This window comes from Lepus europaeus, chromosome 6, assembly GCF_033115175.1.
Source record: "Lepus europaeus isolate LE1 chromosome 6, mLepTim1.pri, whole genome shotgun sequence".
In the NCBI taxonomy this organism is placed as follows: Eukaryota; Metazoa; Chordata; class Mammalia; order Lagomorpha; family Leporidae; genus Lepus; species Lepus europaeus.
Window position 1 is genome coordinate 77,116,410 of NC_084832.1, and position 15,315 is coordinate 77,131,724.

General features: G+C 55.0%; 1 long non-coding RNA gene across 1 annotated transcript; it reads right to left on the bottom strand.

Annotated features, from left to right (window-relative positions):
- Positions 1–1,855: 1,855 nt before the first annotated feature.
- Positions 1,856–4,249, bottom strand: LOC133762374 (uncharacterized). Its single transcript, XR_009866272.1, has 3 exons — positions 3,970–4,249; positions 2,373–2,536; positions 1,856–2,028 (listed from the first exon to the last, which is right to left on the bottom strand). It is a non-coding gene; the product is annotated as an uncharacterized LOC133762374 (long non-coding RNA).
- Between the last annotated feature and the right edge of the window lie 11,066 nt (positions 4,250–15,315).

Consider the following 15,315-nt stretch of genomic DNA (forward strand, 5'->3'; position numbering starts at 1 on the left):
CTCACAGTACTCTCACGTCACAGGAGCTGAGCACACTTGCACCCAGTTGTCCTGTCTCAAGTCCCACGTAGGGGACACAATATGCCCAGCGGGACACTGCACACTCAGTGGGTTGCACAGCAGCTGAGAAACCCACCCCCCACCCCCCAGCCCACTTTTTGAGTGCACAGCAAGCCTGGAACAGGCAGCACATGAGTTGTACTCCCTCCTCCTGCTGTGCGGAGTCACAAATCACACTGTGGGCACCTGCCCTACTCAGGTGTCTGTGCGACCAGCTCAGAACCAGCTCAGCGTCAGGAGCCAAGAGAGCCATGCAGGGCGGTGTGAGAAGCGAGAGGATGAGGGGAGACGCAGTGTCCACAGCGCCGTCCGTCCAGCCACCTCTTCTCTCAGCATCCCAGTGTGTCCCTGTCACACTCTGCAGACAACTGGAAGTCTGAGCTGATGACCAGATCTCCCCGGCAACCCATCCATCTCACAGCAGCACAGCACTTCTCAGAAGAGCACAGCAGAACTAAACCCCAAATCAAAGCTTTTCTGGTTTTCTCATTCGTGTAGCCTAAGCTGACTTTGTTTACAGCAGCATTGAAGCTGAGAAAGGGATCTGTCGGGGAGAGAGACAGGGGCTGGATACATGTACCCTGTTCTATGCAGTAAGCTCTCAGAGCATGTGAATAACACGTGTGTTGTGTGGCAATGACCTTGGGCTAGCTCTCAACAACACAGTTCTTGAAAACACTTCTTAAAGCGTCATCGAACGTTTCTCTTCTCAGCACTGTTGGAGCTTAAGCCACAGGGAGAGACCCAGCGTGGGAATCTGAGTCAGGGTGGCAGCTCTGATGTTTGAGGCCCTTCCTAGTGTCAGCCAAGGCCTGGAGACAGCAAACAACTCCCCCAGGAACAGCAACCCAGGAGCACATTCTGCAAATGCCTACCACCCAAGCCACAGTCCACGCTCTGCCACCACCTCTACCAGGCTCTCACTCGCAGGGTCACGTCCACCTGCTCTGATCAGCCCAGGGACAGGAACTTAGACAGCTATGATGGTTGTTCTTTCCCAAGTCCATTGTTGGTGTCCAAACTCGCCAGTGCTCGGCCTGATCACCTTACCTTGTCTGTTCCTTGCCAGTAAAGACTCTTGCCCACAGCGCACCCTTCCCTCTGCCTCCTGGCCAACCCCAGTGCAGCCCCACGTGGCCCACATGGCCCAGCATGTGCCTTCCTCTTGGGGACTGTGAGGGACTACCTGTGTTTTCAATGGCAGTCGCTTGCTCTGTTGGCTTCACTGTGCCTCTAGTTTCCTGGGAATCTACTCCATTTCAAAACAGGCAATAGCATTTGTACCTGGGGGAAGGCCTTTGATGAGAGGAGAGAGAGTTGGGGGTCATCTCATTAGGGTCTCCTGCTTCTCTGCAGGTGCCACACTGGGGCCTCGCTCGCCCAACATTGATCCCACCAAAATCCAGGCAGCCCCATAGCGGTGACTCATAAGTGTCACTAACTGCACTGCACACAACTCTTCCCTAGAGCCACCCCCCCAAACTTCTCCCTCTCTCCCCCCACCACTTCTCCCCAGGCCCTCTGCCTCCATTTATAGCATCTCCATCCATTGAGTTGTTCAGCCCAAGACTGTTATCCTCAACCCTTTTCTCCTTCGTCCTAGTCCATCACCCAGCTCTATCAATGCTGCCACAACACATCTCTCGATGGCACCATTTCTCTCTTCTCCACACCCGTCCCAAGCCAGTATATGCTAGCTTGCACCGTTTCAATAGCCTCATCCTCTATTTCTGCATGCAATAACTCAAGCAACCTTTTTTAAAAAAAAAAAAGATTTATTTATTTGAGAGGAAGGGTTACAGAATGGCAGAGGCAGAGAGAGAGAGAGAGGTCTTCCATCTGCTGGTTCACTCCCCAAATGGCTGCAATGGCTAGAGCTGCGCTCATCTGAAGCCAGGAGCCAGGAACTTCTGGGCCTCCTACGTGGGTCCAGGGGCCCAAGCACTTGAGCCATCCTCCGCTGTTGTCCTAGGCCATAGCAGAGAGCTGGATCAGAAGTGGAGTAGCCAGGTCTCAAACTGGCGCCCATATGGGATGCTGGTGCCATAGTGCCAGCCCCATCAAGCAGCCTTTGTAAATCGTAAACCATACACTCTGAGTCCTTTGGTTAAAAGCCTTCAGTTGTAGTTAGAACTCAAAATCTTCCTGGGTAAGGCCTGACTCCACCCACACTGTCCATCAACCCTCACGGTGCAGCTTTTTGCTCACTGTACTCTGGCCCCAATCCCCCTTTTCCTTAGTTCCTTTCCTGGCTGCAGCCCCCTTCTCCCTACCCTGGGCCCACGTGGAAGAAACGTATCAGCAGCACTCACCGAGAGTCCTGGCGCTTCTCCTCTGCACTCATGCTCCCTTGCAGCTAGGCGTGGCATGAGCTTTGTTCTGGTCAGCGACACGTCAGTGCGCAGGACATGCGTCATTGGGCAGCTGAGGCACCTGCGGGCCACAGTGTGTGTCTCCATGCTCTGTTCCCTGGGTGCTGACGTTGGAGAGCAACTTAACACAGAGGCGCTGCGAGATCAAAGGCTGCTGGGATGCTGAGCCGCATATGGAGGGCAGCTGCCCTGCAGAGCTGCCGGGGCTGGTCATTCCCTTTAGCTGTTTGTCCTTCCACACTGAAAGCCGAAAGCCTTCCCCGACTGCCTTACAGCGTCTCTCTCTCTCTCTCTCTCTCTCTCTCACACACACACATACACACACACACACGCCCCCTTGCTGTTTTCTCATACAAGCCTTCTTAATTCTTCCTAAACGGCTCTTATCGGACTTCGCATCTTGTTTATCATAATGTTGCCATTTGTATTCACTTGGTATTGATTTGCTCATCAGTCGCCCCACCTTCCAGACTGGACACTCCAGCAGGGCAGGGACCAGGTCTGAGTTGCTTGCGGGGACAGTCCCCTGTGCATTCAGCCTGCCCATAAAGCACACGCACACACCATTTCTCATTTTATTGTACATACTAAGCAGATGGAGAGGGAGAGCGCACCCATCTGCAGGTTACTCCCTAGATGCCCGCAATGGCCCTGGGCTGGGCTAAGGCCAAAGCCAGGAGCAAGGAACTCCCCCAAAAGTAACCATCACTACTACTGCCCGGGGCTGGCTCTGGGAGGAAGCCAGAGTCAGGAGTCAGAGCCAGAAACTGGACCCAGGTCCTCCGATGCGGGAGGCAGGCATCCCAGTCCTAGGCCATCTGCCCAACCTGCACGTTCACTACGTGCTGAATGGCTGAGCGAATGGACGCTCTAAAGAAAGGGTTAGCACTGTGGCAGTCAAAGTGATTGGCACCCCATCTCACCGTCCACACCCCCATCCTCCTGTCTCTTCCCATCTGTCTCCTCGGCTGTTCTTATGCCTCCTCTGCTTTACCTTCTCGGTCCCCTTGCTTTTCTCCTCTTCCTTTCCTTTCCCCCCCCGCTTTCAGCCCTGCCGACGTCATAGCTAAGGAGTCGCTCACCCCAGCCCTAGACACCAAGGCTGGGGTTATGGAGTTGCCGTCTTAACCAAGCAGTGTTGATTGCAGCTGCATAGAAAAAAGAAAACTCCTAGAACCTGCTTGTTATTTGCCTGGGACTCAGTGCTCTCCTGGCTGGGCTGGCTCTGCGTTCGGCCTGTGGAATCACGGAGGCACAACCCAGGGCAGCTGGCTCCCTTCCCACCTTCTCCATCTCCTGGAGACACGACCACCCACGTGTAGCTCACGCTGGAAATTCCACAAGGTCTCAGACTCCTCCCTCTCCCTTTCCTGCCTGTCAGGAAGTCCTTAGCTGGATCCCCAGGAGGCAGGCCTCCGGCCCACCCCTTTCCACCTCTCCCTGCCCCGCCATCATCCACATTCTACCCACTCCATAGCTTCATTTTGTCCCCTTGTAACTGGCCTCTCCCGCTTTAAACTCACCCCATTTTACTCACCGATGTCGCCAGTTGTGCTTAAATCCCTGGCTGCTTCCGTCTCCGAGATGGGATGCACGTGCCTTAGCCTGGTCTGTAGGGAGCTTCCAATGGGGCCCGGGGCACAGGCCCACCCTGACTCTGCCCACCTGCCCCTTATACCTTACACTCTGGCCGTACTGCAACTCTTCAAACTGTGGGATCCTCATCCCGCTAAGAGTGTTAACTTAGGCTAAGCCATTCCTGTTAGGCCTGTAGAACTGCCCATGCTTACCAAAATGTTGAGATGAACTGTTTGCAAAGAGACGATAAGCCTCTAAGGATATGATTAGAAGGATGTTGAGTCACATCATGTAAGAAACGGGCAGGAATCCACGTGGGAGACCCAGATGAGGCTCCTGGCTCCTGGCCCAGTGTTGGCTGTTGCAGCCATCTGTGGTGTGAACCAGTGGATGGAAGAGCTCTCTCTCTCTCTCTCTCTCTCTCTCTCTCTCTCTCTCTCTCCCTCTCTAACTCAAATAAATTAATAAATCTTAAAAAAATAAATAAATAAATGGACAGGAACCACTCCCTTCATTTTTGAATGTAAGATCCATGGTTGATATAGGAGAATAAAGTCAGATATGTTCCATTTAAAAGTGATCATAAACCAAATACACATGTGATTATCACCAAGGTCAACACATAGGACATGACCAGGACCCAGAGCCCTTCTGTTCACCACTGCGTGTGGACAGGAATTGGAGGAGGGGAGAAATGGAGAAATAAGATACAGAACATGAGGGAATATGGCACGAGGGGAGGCTTGGCAGGATCTGGTGCAATGGCACAGAGAATTTTCTAGAACAGGACCGCTGTTCATGTTTCAGTGGACTGGTGCGTGGGGCCTTGGCACCACCATTCCATGCTGACTTTCCTGCCTCTCCCTGTCAGCTTCCGGGGGAAATTCTCTGCTTATGTGGAAATGGGGCAGGGGTGGGGGTGCTGCAGGGCCTCAGATGGGCCTGTGCCCTGCTCAGGTGGACCCAGGACAGGGATGGTGCAGCATCTGCAGATGCCGGCAGGAAAACAAGAGCTCACAAGAGACCGGGAGCAACGTCAAGGCGAGGTCTGGACTGTCGTCCCAGGAGGGGGTGGTGGGCACAGCCACCCTTGGGGCCCTCCCTCCACTGGCACCTGCATCTCAGCTTCCAGCAGCTTCCTGTTCCATGTCGCGGGAAGATGAGGCTGAGGAAGGAAAGGGGCCCATGGGAAAGTGTGCACATTCATTTCTTCACAGTCACTCACTCATTCATGTCGCCACGGTGTGTGGCATGCCAGGCACCATCCTGAGAAGACCCTGAGCCTGGACAGAGGCCCCGCCCTCGCCCCCCCCCGGGGGGGGGTAGGGGGCGTGTGCTTCACTGTTTTCTCTCCTAAGCACCTCCCCCCAGGTCTTTGTGCAGAAGCAGCTGTTGGTGACACAGCAGGAGAAAGCCCCCCAGGCCCACTGCACGGATGGCAGGGAGCCAAGTCCTTGAGCCACCATCTCTGCCTCGCAGGGGGCACTTTAGCAGGAAGCTGGAATGGGGAACAGAGCTGGGACTCAAATCCAGAAATCCATGGGAAGCAAATGTCCCAAGTGGCGCCTGAACCACGAGCTCTTGCAGAGGCTTTGGGGTGTGACTTTGTGTGTATTCGACCTGGTGACCTGATGTTACCAGTGCTTTCAGTCTTTTCTAATTATATAGAGCGTGTGGGGGGGTGGTTAGCATATACGTGGACTCCTCCTTCCCCATGCCCCCCTGGCAGGGCTGTGTCTTCCTGTGGCTGCTTGTGCATGCGCAGTGCACTGTCGCTGGCACTGGGAAGCACTCACTTGCCCTGAGTGCCCAGACTGTTGGGTGCTGCTGGGTCCACTGGGCCTGTTTCTGGGTCTCAATGCAGGACCATCCTTCAAGGGTCTACCGGAAGAAGATAAGAAATCCCCATGAGAAACTCCAAGGACACCCCTTCCCAGTTCTCCCTGCTTATTCTGGGATAGCGGTTGTTGTCATGGAGATGGCCGAGAGCCAGCCTGAGATGAATCCCGGGGAAATACTGCAACATGGAAGACTGTCGGCTGCATGAACTTTCCTGGTTCCTGGAGGCTTCCTCACGCGAGTTGAGTTTGCGGTGGACAGTGGTTTTAAGCAGTCTTAGAGCCTTGTGAGATTCCCAAAGTCACGGTCCTTTCTGCCTTCTCCACAGTAATGCAGAGCTGAGGGGAGACTGTGGTGACCCCGGGGTAGGGGGTTGGTGTGGGGAGGGGAGCCCAGGGCTGGCGCTGAGGCTGGGGGTGAATGCACACAGCTAGGGGGAGAGGAGTGCACGTGCTGGCCTGGGGCCGGCCTCCACGGGTACAGCAAGGTGAACTTTTTTTTTTTTTTTGGACAGGCAGAGTGGATAGTGAGAGAGAGAGAGACAGAGAGAAAGGTCTTCCTTTGCCGTTGGTTCACCCTCCAACGGCCGCTGCGGCGCGCTGCGGCCAGCACACCGCGCTGATCCGATGGCAGGAGCCAGGTGCTTCTCCTGGTCTCCCATGGGGTGCAGGGCCCAAGCACTTGGGCCATCCTCCACTGCACTCCCTGGCCACAGCAGAGAACTGGCCTGGAAGAGGGGCAACAGGGACAGAATCCGGTGCCCCGACCGGGACTAGAACCCGGTGTGCCAGCGCCGCAAGGCGGAGGATTAGCCTAGTGAGCCATGGCGCCGGCCTAGCAGGGTGAACTTTAAACTCCGTCTTGGAGGGGAGGGGCTAGGAACATCTGCTCTTGAGTCTCTGGGACAGAAGGGCCAGAAGTGCCCAAAGTCCGGTTTACAGGAACCCTGATGGCTCCCAAGCCTGGTGAGTGCTGCAGCAACCACACCGCCACCAGGATGGAGGCCAGCAGCTCCCATGGAGCTCACCGGCAGCTCTGTTCTAGGGTTTTACAGCAGCCCTGGCATCCAAAGTGATGTCCCAGGCCCTCAGGCTCAGGAAGATCCAAGTGCCTTTGCTCCTCCAAGAAATGGTTGCTTTCCAAACATTAATCCTCTGCACCACAGTGCCAGCCTCCCTGTCTAATTTTTTTTTAAAAAATTATTTATTTATTTGAAAGTCAAAGTTACGGGGTGGTGGTGGGGAATCTTCCAACTACTGATTCACTTCCCAAATGGCCGTAAAGGCCAAAGCTGGGCTAGGCCAAAGCCAGGAGCCAGGAGCTTCTTCTGGATCTCCCAAGTGGGTACGGAGACCCAAGGACTTGGGACACCGTCTGCTGTTCTCTCCAGTGCATTAGCAGGGAGCTGGTCTGGAAGTGGAGCAGCCAGGACTCCAGCCGTTACCCATATAGGCTGCTGGCATTACAGGTAGTGGCTTTACCTGCTGCACCACAGCGTCGGCCCCCTCCATCTCATTTTTTTAAGACAGAAGAAAAGCCACATGTTCAAGGTGCTCCTCTGACCCACTGCAAACACTTCCCTCTGTGCACACACAAAGAGGAGCTCTTGGCAGGCTGGCTCCTGGACAGGAAACGTCTCTTCTGTATGGCCCCAAGGACCGTGAAGAGCTGGCAGGGGGTCCCAGCAGCAGCGGGCATGAGCTAGGCTAGGACGCCCAGAGCCAGGACCTCGTCCTGCCCATGTCAGGGAGAGGATGGGGCGCAATGGCGGACAGTGCCTCTCACCGTGGTGAAGGAGAACGTTGCAAACGCGTTCTCCAAAACAGCACAGTCACCTCCACTCAGAAACAGCCTGGGCAGCGGCACGAGAAGAGCCATCAAGGAGAGAAACACGCAGACCTCCCTAAAGACTGCCTCAGGCAGCTCCCACTCCGGATGGTACCAACAAGTGGCTCCAAACTGCCAGGGACCCCCCCATGCACACGCACCCAGTGCCAGGAGCTCCCTCATAGAAAAGACCCCCTCAACACAAGGCCCCCTCAGTGCCAGGCCCCCCGAATACACAACCTTCCCAATGCCAAGACCCTTCCCCTGTGCCAAAGATCCCAGACTGTGCTCCAGGACTGGTGGAGAAGGAAGTCCCCTAGTTGACTGTTTCACCCGCATGGTCTGGTTACTTCTGGGCACAGGGCTCCCTGTCTCCTTTGGCTGTGCTGCCACAGTGCACGGAGGGAAGATGGCCAATGCCGGCTGATGGGCCAGCAGCCTGCCCTGGGAACAAAGGAGCCTGCTACACCGCACTTTTCCCTAACTGCCAAGAGACAGACCCATGTCTGCTCTGCAGGGGGCCAACGTGGCGCCCGCCCCCTAAAGCTCTCAGAGCAGCAGGAAGCAAGTCCAAGATCAGCCCACAAAGTCTGTTTGGCAGCAAAACGCAGCCTGCACGTAAAAATCCACATGGAAAGGAAATGAAATGCACCCGCCCAGGGCCACCGAGACCCCGGCCGCGTCTGGGAGAGGCATGACTAATGCTGCTTTACTGAAAGTATCCTGGCCGCGTGCCAGCGGCGCTGTCACCGCCTCTGCTGCACCGCCAGCAGGTGTGGGTGGCAGACAAAGGGGCCCTGTGTGACGCCGCGGGCGCCTCGGGAGCTGGCGGGCGAGGGCCAGCAGGGGACAGGGGATTGCTGGCATCTGAAAGGGGAAACAGCACTGCCCGGCGAGACAGCCTCGTGTGTCCAACAAAAAGCCAAGGCAGGTGCCCCTGGAGCGCGCTCCTCCACAAACGTCCCCGCCAGTGCGGGCACTGCCCCAGCGGCCCCACCAGGCAGGGGTTTGGTGTCTGCTGGTTACAGTGAAGGAAATCAAGGCTCCGCGTGGGGAGTAACCGGCCCAAGGTCACACAGCTGGGCTGAGATTCAGACCCATGGGCGGCTCCTGCAGTGAATGCCACTCCCCTTGCTACAGAGCAGCCCAGGGCCAGGGTGAAGAGTCTGGCCCACTTCTGTGCAAAATGGAAAAGCACACCAGAAAATTCAGCCATCGTGGTGATTAATGTTTTAATGCAAATCAAGATCGATGCAAAACGTTCATGATGAGCCAAATACCACAGCTATAAATAAGACAAGAACCAGCCTTGCGTTTGTGTTACCTGCAGGAGCGTCAACCCTCAGCTGACCCCATATGGGCCTGCCTCAGAAAGCTGCCTGCCGCCTAAGCTATGCACCCTTAGCTCTCCCCACACACAGTCTCCAAAATGTCCTCATTCCAACAGACAGAGACCCCAACCCCTCATCCCATACCAGTTGCTTCATAACAGATGCGTGACTCTTCTCCAGCTCAGCGTGGCCAGCACTGGACAAAACTGTACAGCTCTTTGTCCTCTCGGTGGCCCCTGTCCATGCTAACGTCCGCCTCCAGCTCAGCACTGGATTTGCTCATAGCTGAGCTCAGCAAACTCAAGCCACTCAGGTTGCAGGCAGCAGTGTCCATGGCTCTCAGCCCAGGCTGTACACAAGGATCCAAACGTGCAGGAGACCGGGTCCCACCGGCTGAGCCTATTGAGGGTGGGCCAGGCCTCTTCATTCTCAAAGACGCTCCTGGTGACTGCCAAGTGCAGCCAAAGTTCAGAACCAAGCGTGGAGGGCATTACCGTGCTCTCTATTTGCATTCCAAGATAGCCAGAAGATGCCTGAAGCCACAGATGGTGCTGACCCCTATCTGGTATATACGATGGTTTTCTCCTATACACATACCCACGATAAAATCTAATTTATAAATGAGATATGCTGAGAGATTAACAACAATAATAAAGTAGAACAATCATAAGAATGTACTGTAACAAAAGTTATATGACTGGTCCCTCCCTCTCTCTCTCTATCTCATATAACTGAAACCAGGGAAAGTAACACCAGGGATAAGGGGAAGGCGGGGACTGCTGCCCTCGCTCGGGTAACAGGGATTGCATTTGCATAGACAACTCCCCCAAATGAAAGGGCCCTTTAAGACTCCATTCTGACCTGAAACAATGGACTCCGGGCACCAGTGGGTGAGCAGAGCCATCCTAGCACCTCTCAGTCACTACCTACAGGCAGGTTCTCACTCGAGAGAACAACTGTATCTTACATCTCAACTGCCTATCAGCAACAGGAGAGCGTGACACTGCAAGACTAGAGCTGCAGCAGCTCCCATGCCATATTTCATTCGATGGATTTCACTGCTCAGAGTGCCACCAAGGATCCAGTCACTACTTACTCATCTTTGTAAACTGCAGCATCTTGCACCTGTGCTGCCTTGAAAAAGTATTTTCTCAATGAAGGGAGGGCTGATTGTTGCACATCTTTATTCAAGCATTTGTATGGTTTGGATATGGTCATCCCCCAAAGATTCGTGAGTTGGAAGTTTGGTCCCTAGTGTGGTGCTGGGAGAGTTGATGGAACTATTAAGGCGTGGGGACTAGAGGGGAGTCTGGATTCCATAGTCAGAAGGAATTTGTGGGGCCCAGGGCTCTCTCTGACTTCCTGCTACAACCACTGGTTCCCACAGGTGTTCCCACCATGATGTGACATAGCCAAGGGGTTGTCACCCCAGCTGACCCAATGCCCTTGAACCTCTATAACCGTGAACTGAGTCAACCACTTTTTTCTTCTTGCGCAGCCTGCCTCGGGCATTTTGTTGCAGTGTTGACAAGCAGAGTGATACAGGGGGAGGCAATCCCAGCCTATTCAGTCATTGGGAAGCTCACCTGCCTGGACCACACCAGGGGTTTCTCTCCCCTCTCATCTCTGCCTGGGTGTGGCCGTGGGATTCCCAGCACATCAGAGGCGGAAGGAGAGTGAGGTCAGTCCGGTCTCCCCAAGCTCACTCCCTGGTGGCTGCCTCAGACTCTCTGTGTCTCTTGTCTTCCCAAGCAGGTCTTCTCTGTGTGACCCTGTCCAGGACCTAGGGTGGTGCAAGCTTAGCTCCAACTAACCCAGCACACTGCACTTCCCATGGTGTTTTCCCTACAGCCGGCTTCATAAGTAAGTTCTCAACAAATGACTTCCAATTGTGTGTTGTTGGTTTTTTTTCTGGTGCCATCGTGCCTGTGGTTTAACAGAAAATTCTCTGGTATACTTTTCAGATGAGAAAAAAAAATCAATCCATGCCTGAGCTTTCAGCGAGGAGAATATAAAAGGCGTTGCACCGAGCTTGCCGAGCCCGGGCAGCATGAACAGCAGCTGTGTCCCGCAGCCGGGCCACTGACAGGGAGAGGTGACTGCTAGGGCACGGTGTATCGATGTCTCCCTGAGCCTTCGGGCTGTGGCCCAAAAGTCCGCGGGTGTGTGATGGCCATCGGCGTGTGCCTCTCTGGTTCCCCTGCTGCAGGAAGCATGATCTACCAAGAGCCTCCAGCAGCCACACCTTCGGATCCTCCGTGGCCTGTGTGCGGAGCCACGCATCATCTGTGAGTCCCAGAACGGGCTCCTTCCATGGCCTCATTTGCCTGGGGTCACTATCCTTTTTTTTTTTTTTAAGATTTATTTATTTATTTGAAAGTCAGAGTTACACAGAGAGAGGAGAGGCAGAGAGAGAGGTCATCCATCCGATGGTTCACTCCCCAACTGGCCGCAACGGCCAGAGCTGGGCTGATCCGAAGCCAGGAGCCAGGAGCTTCTTCCTGGTCTCCCACACAGGTGTAGGGTTCCAAAGACTTGGGTCATCTTCTACTGCTATCCCAGGCCACAGCAGAGAGCTTGATGGGAAGTGGAGCAGCCGGGTCTCAAACAGGTGCCCATATGGGATGCCAGCCCTTCAGGCCAGGGCATTAACCCGCTACTCCACAGCACCGGCTCCTGGGGTCATTATCTTAATATGTTCTGGGTTCCTATAGCAAAATACCCAATAGTGGACCCTTTATACAGAGTAGAAGTTTATTTTCAGCTTACAGTTTTGGAGGTTCAAGAGTGGGACCCCAGCATTTTCTAGGTTCTGGTGACGACCTCCTAGCAGGTGGCATCAGAGTGGCATGAGCTCATGTGGAAGAGATGGCGTGGGGACACAGGAAGCAAGAACGGGGGCTGAGACAGGCAGGCTCACTTTCTGACAACGACTCTGCTCCAAGGGACCACCAGCATCTGTCCCTGCAGTGGGAGGAGCCCCATGATCTAATCAAATCCCTCTGGGCCCTAGCACTTAAAGGCACCACACCACCGCCCTGGGGACCAAGCTTCCAGCTCTTGAACCTGCAGGGAACACACTCGGACCCTATCCGAACCACAGCACTCACTCAGCCAGCCTGGCCACGACTCTCAGACCTGCTCTGTGGTCTGAGCCTCCCACCCAGTCCTTGCTTCCCTCCCCCGCCTCTTGGTGTCCCACCTGCCTCCCTATCTCAAGGCTCTCCTGCCTGACACTGCTCTTCCCCTTGGTCCTTCATGGGCATTTTCCCCCAAAACAAACCTGTTGTTTGTATCATCTCACTTGACACCAGCTTCTCAGAGAATTCAAACTCACAAAAGCACTCCCAGGAAAAAAATAGTAGGACAATGGGGCCGGTGCTGTGGCGTAGCGGGGAAAGCCACCGCTTGCAGTGCTGGTATCCCATATGGGTGCCGGTTCTAGTCCCGGCAGCTCCACTTCTGATCCAGCTCTCTACTGTGGCCTGGGATAGCAGTAGAAGATGGCTCCAATCCTTGGGCCCCTGCACCTGCATGAGAGACCTGGAAGAAGCTCCTGGCTCCTGGCTTCAGATCGGCGCAGCTCTGGCCATTGTGGCCAATTGGGGAGTGAACCAGCTGATGGAAGACCTCTCTCTCTCTATCTCTCTCTCTCTCTCTGCTTCTTCTTTTCTGTGTAACTCTGACTTTGAAATAAATATAAATATTTAAAAAAGAAAAACAGAAACAGTAGCACAATATGGGAGACATGTCCCCTACTGCCTTAAAGACAAATCAGACCCCATTTTGAGTGAATGGCATCTAGGGCTGGCGAGTCCCCAGCTCAGAGCAACAGCCCAAGTCAGAGTCAGAGGCTGTAACCTGTGAACACGTCCTGGGTGAAACAGGACCCTCTTGTTCTCGTAGGCATTGAAGACATGGGGTGGTGGGGAATGGCCACAAGGACAGGAGATTTGGCTGAGGGCTGCTTATTTGTTCTTAGATCTTACAGAAGGATGGATGAGGTACTGAGGACTAAGTGTCAAAGCCAAGGGACCTTTGTGGTAGCTTACAAAGTATTCTTGGACCCAGCATTGTGGTGCAGCGGGTTAAGCCGCAGCTTGCAATGCCAGCTTCCCACATCAGAGCACCGGTTCGAGTTTTGGATATGTTGCTTTGGATCCAACTCCCTGCTAATGCAGCTGGAAAGCAGTGGAAGGCAATCTGAGCATTGGCGCCCCTGCCACCCATTGGAGACCTGGATGGAGTTCCTGGCTCCTGGCTTTGGCCTGGCCCCACCCCCTGGCCATTGCAGCCATTTGGGGAGTGAACCTGAAACTGGAGGATCTCACTCTGTCTCTCCCTCTCTGTGCCTTTCAAATAGCCTTTTTTTTTTTTTTTTTGGACAGGCAGAGTTAGACAGAAAGAAAGATCTTCCTTCCGTTGGTTCACCCCCCAAATGGCTGCTACAGCCAGCATGCTGCGCCGATCTGAAGCCAGGAGCCAGGTGCTTCCTCCTGGTCTCCCATGTGGGTGCAGGGCCCAAGCACTTGGGCCATCCTCCACTGCCTTCCCAGGCCACAGCAGAGAGCTGGACTGGAAAGGAGCAACCAGGACAGAATCCAGCGCCCGGATCAGGACTAGAAACCAGAGTGCCAGTGCCACAGGCAGAGGATTAGCCTAGTGAGCTGCGGTGCTGGCCAACAAATCTCTTTAAAAAAAAAAAAAAAAGGATGGAGGACGTGGTCCACGAGCCGCAGAATGTGGGCAGCCTCCAGCAGCTGGCGAAGACAGGAAGCAGATTCTGTGTTGGACCCTCCAGAAAGGAATGTGGCCCTGCCAACAACTCCCTCTTGGCCCCACGCTGAGATGCTAACTTGCAGAACATTAAGATCATGCATTTGTATATTTTAAGCCAGTAAGGTTGTGGGAAGAGGAAAATCCACTTCCTGCACTTCCTGTGGGCCCCAGTGAACCACCTGGAGATGTTCTGTTCCCTGCCCCCATAGCTCTGGGCTGTGCGGGGTTGGAGATCCTGGTCTCTGGCCAGGAGCCCCACGAGGGCCCCCTCAAAGGATGCGTTGCTGCGGCACCTTGGACAGTTTGGTGCCGTCCACCACAAGCGACAAGAGGAATCTCCACCTTGGAGGGGCAATGGGCCCCAGCCAGTAGGGGGAGACAGGGCTGCTTCCCTCCCGCAGGACAGGCAGGGGTACGTCAAAGACCCCGTGATCTCCTTGCCTGTTTCTCGGGACTCCCTTGTCTGGTGGAAGCCACGAATGAACACAAAAGCGCCCCTGGCCTGAGAAGTGCGTGGTCACCGGGGGCCCAGACCCTCAGGAATGAGAGCGTGGGTCACACCGCCGGCAAAGCCACCAAGACCTGCAGCTGCGGGGAGGGGCATTCAAAACGCTGGGTCAAGATAGTGGGCGTTTAGCCAGCGGTTGGGAAGCCTGCATCCCACACCTGGGAGCCCGGGTTCAAGTTCCAGCTCCAACTTCCGACTCGCTGCTAATGCGCAGCCCGGGAGGCAGTGGCGATGGCTCCAGGACTTGACTCCTTGCCACGCTTGTGAGAGATCCAGATTGAATTCCCAGCTGCGGGCTTTGGCCTGGCCCAGCCTCAGTTGCTGTGGGCATTTGGGAAGTGAGCCATCAGACAAGAGAGTTCTCTCGCTCTATCTCTGTCTCTCAAATAAAAATAAATAACAAGTAGAAAGCAAGCTAAAGAAATAACTAGCTCTTCTCGATCCTTCCACAAGGCCAGCCCTGGTGTACCACCCAGAGCCTCCGCCCACCAAGCTATCTTCTGCTGTCACTTCCCCCAGCGCATCTCCTCACAGCTCACCCTGTCCTGGAGCCTGTTTCCCAAAAGACCTGCCCCGGGGCCAGGCAGAAGTGGGCCTCCCTTCCAAAGGACCAAGAGCTGTCACCATAGCCGCTGGGAAGCTGCCAGCCCTGGGACAAAAGAAGAGGCCCGTGGTGGGGGAGATGCCCTCCTCGCCACAAAGCCAGAGCTGCACTCGGTCCCTGATTCTCTGGCCCAGGAAGCTATGACAGCCATATGGAGGCCTTTGGATGGAAGGAGGAGGCCTGCCCAGTGGGAGGCCCAGGGAGTGCCCAGGCCTGAGAAGGGAGGATTGGTTTCAGGTCTAACTCCCTTCCAGCCAGGGGCGCCTTCAGCTGAGCCCGAGCCCTGCTCTGCCGAGGTGGGTAAGAAGGCGTCCCCACCTGGGGGAGTGCAGCGTGCCCTCCACCTGCTGGCCACAGTTGTGGCGCAGCTGAGACAGCCTCAGCGGCAGGTGGACAGTGTGGCAGCGGAATGGGAAG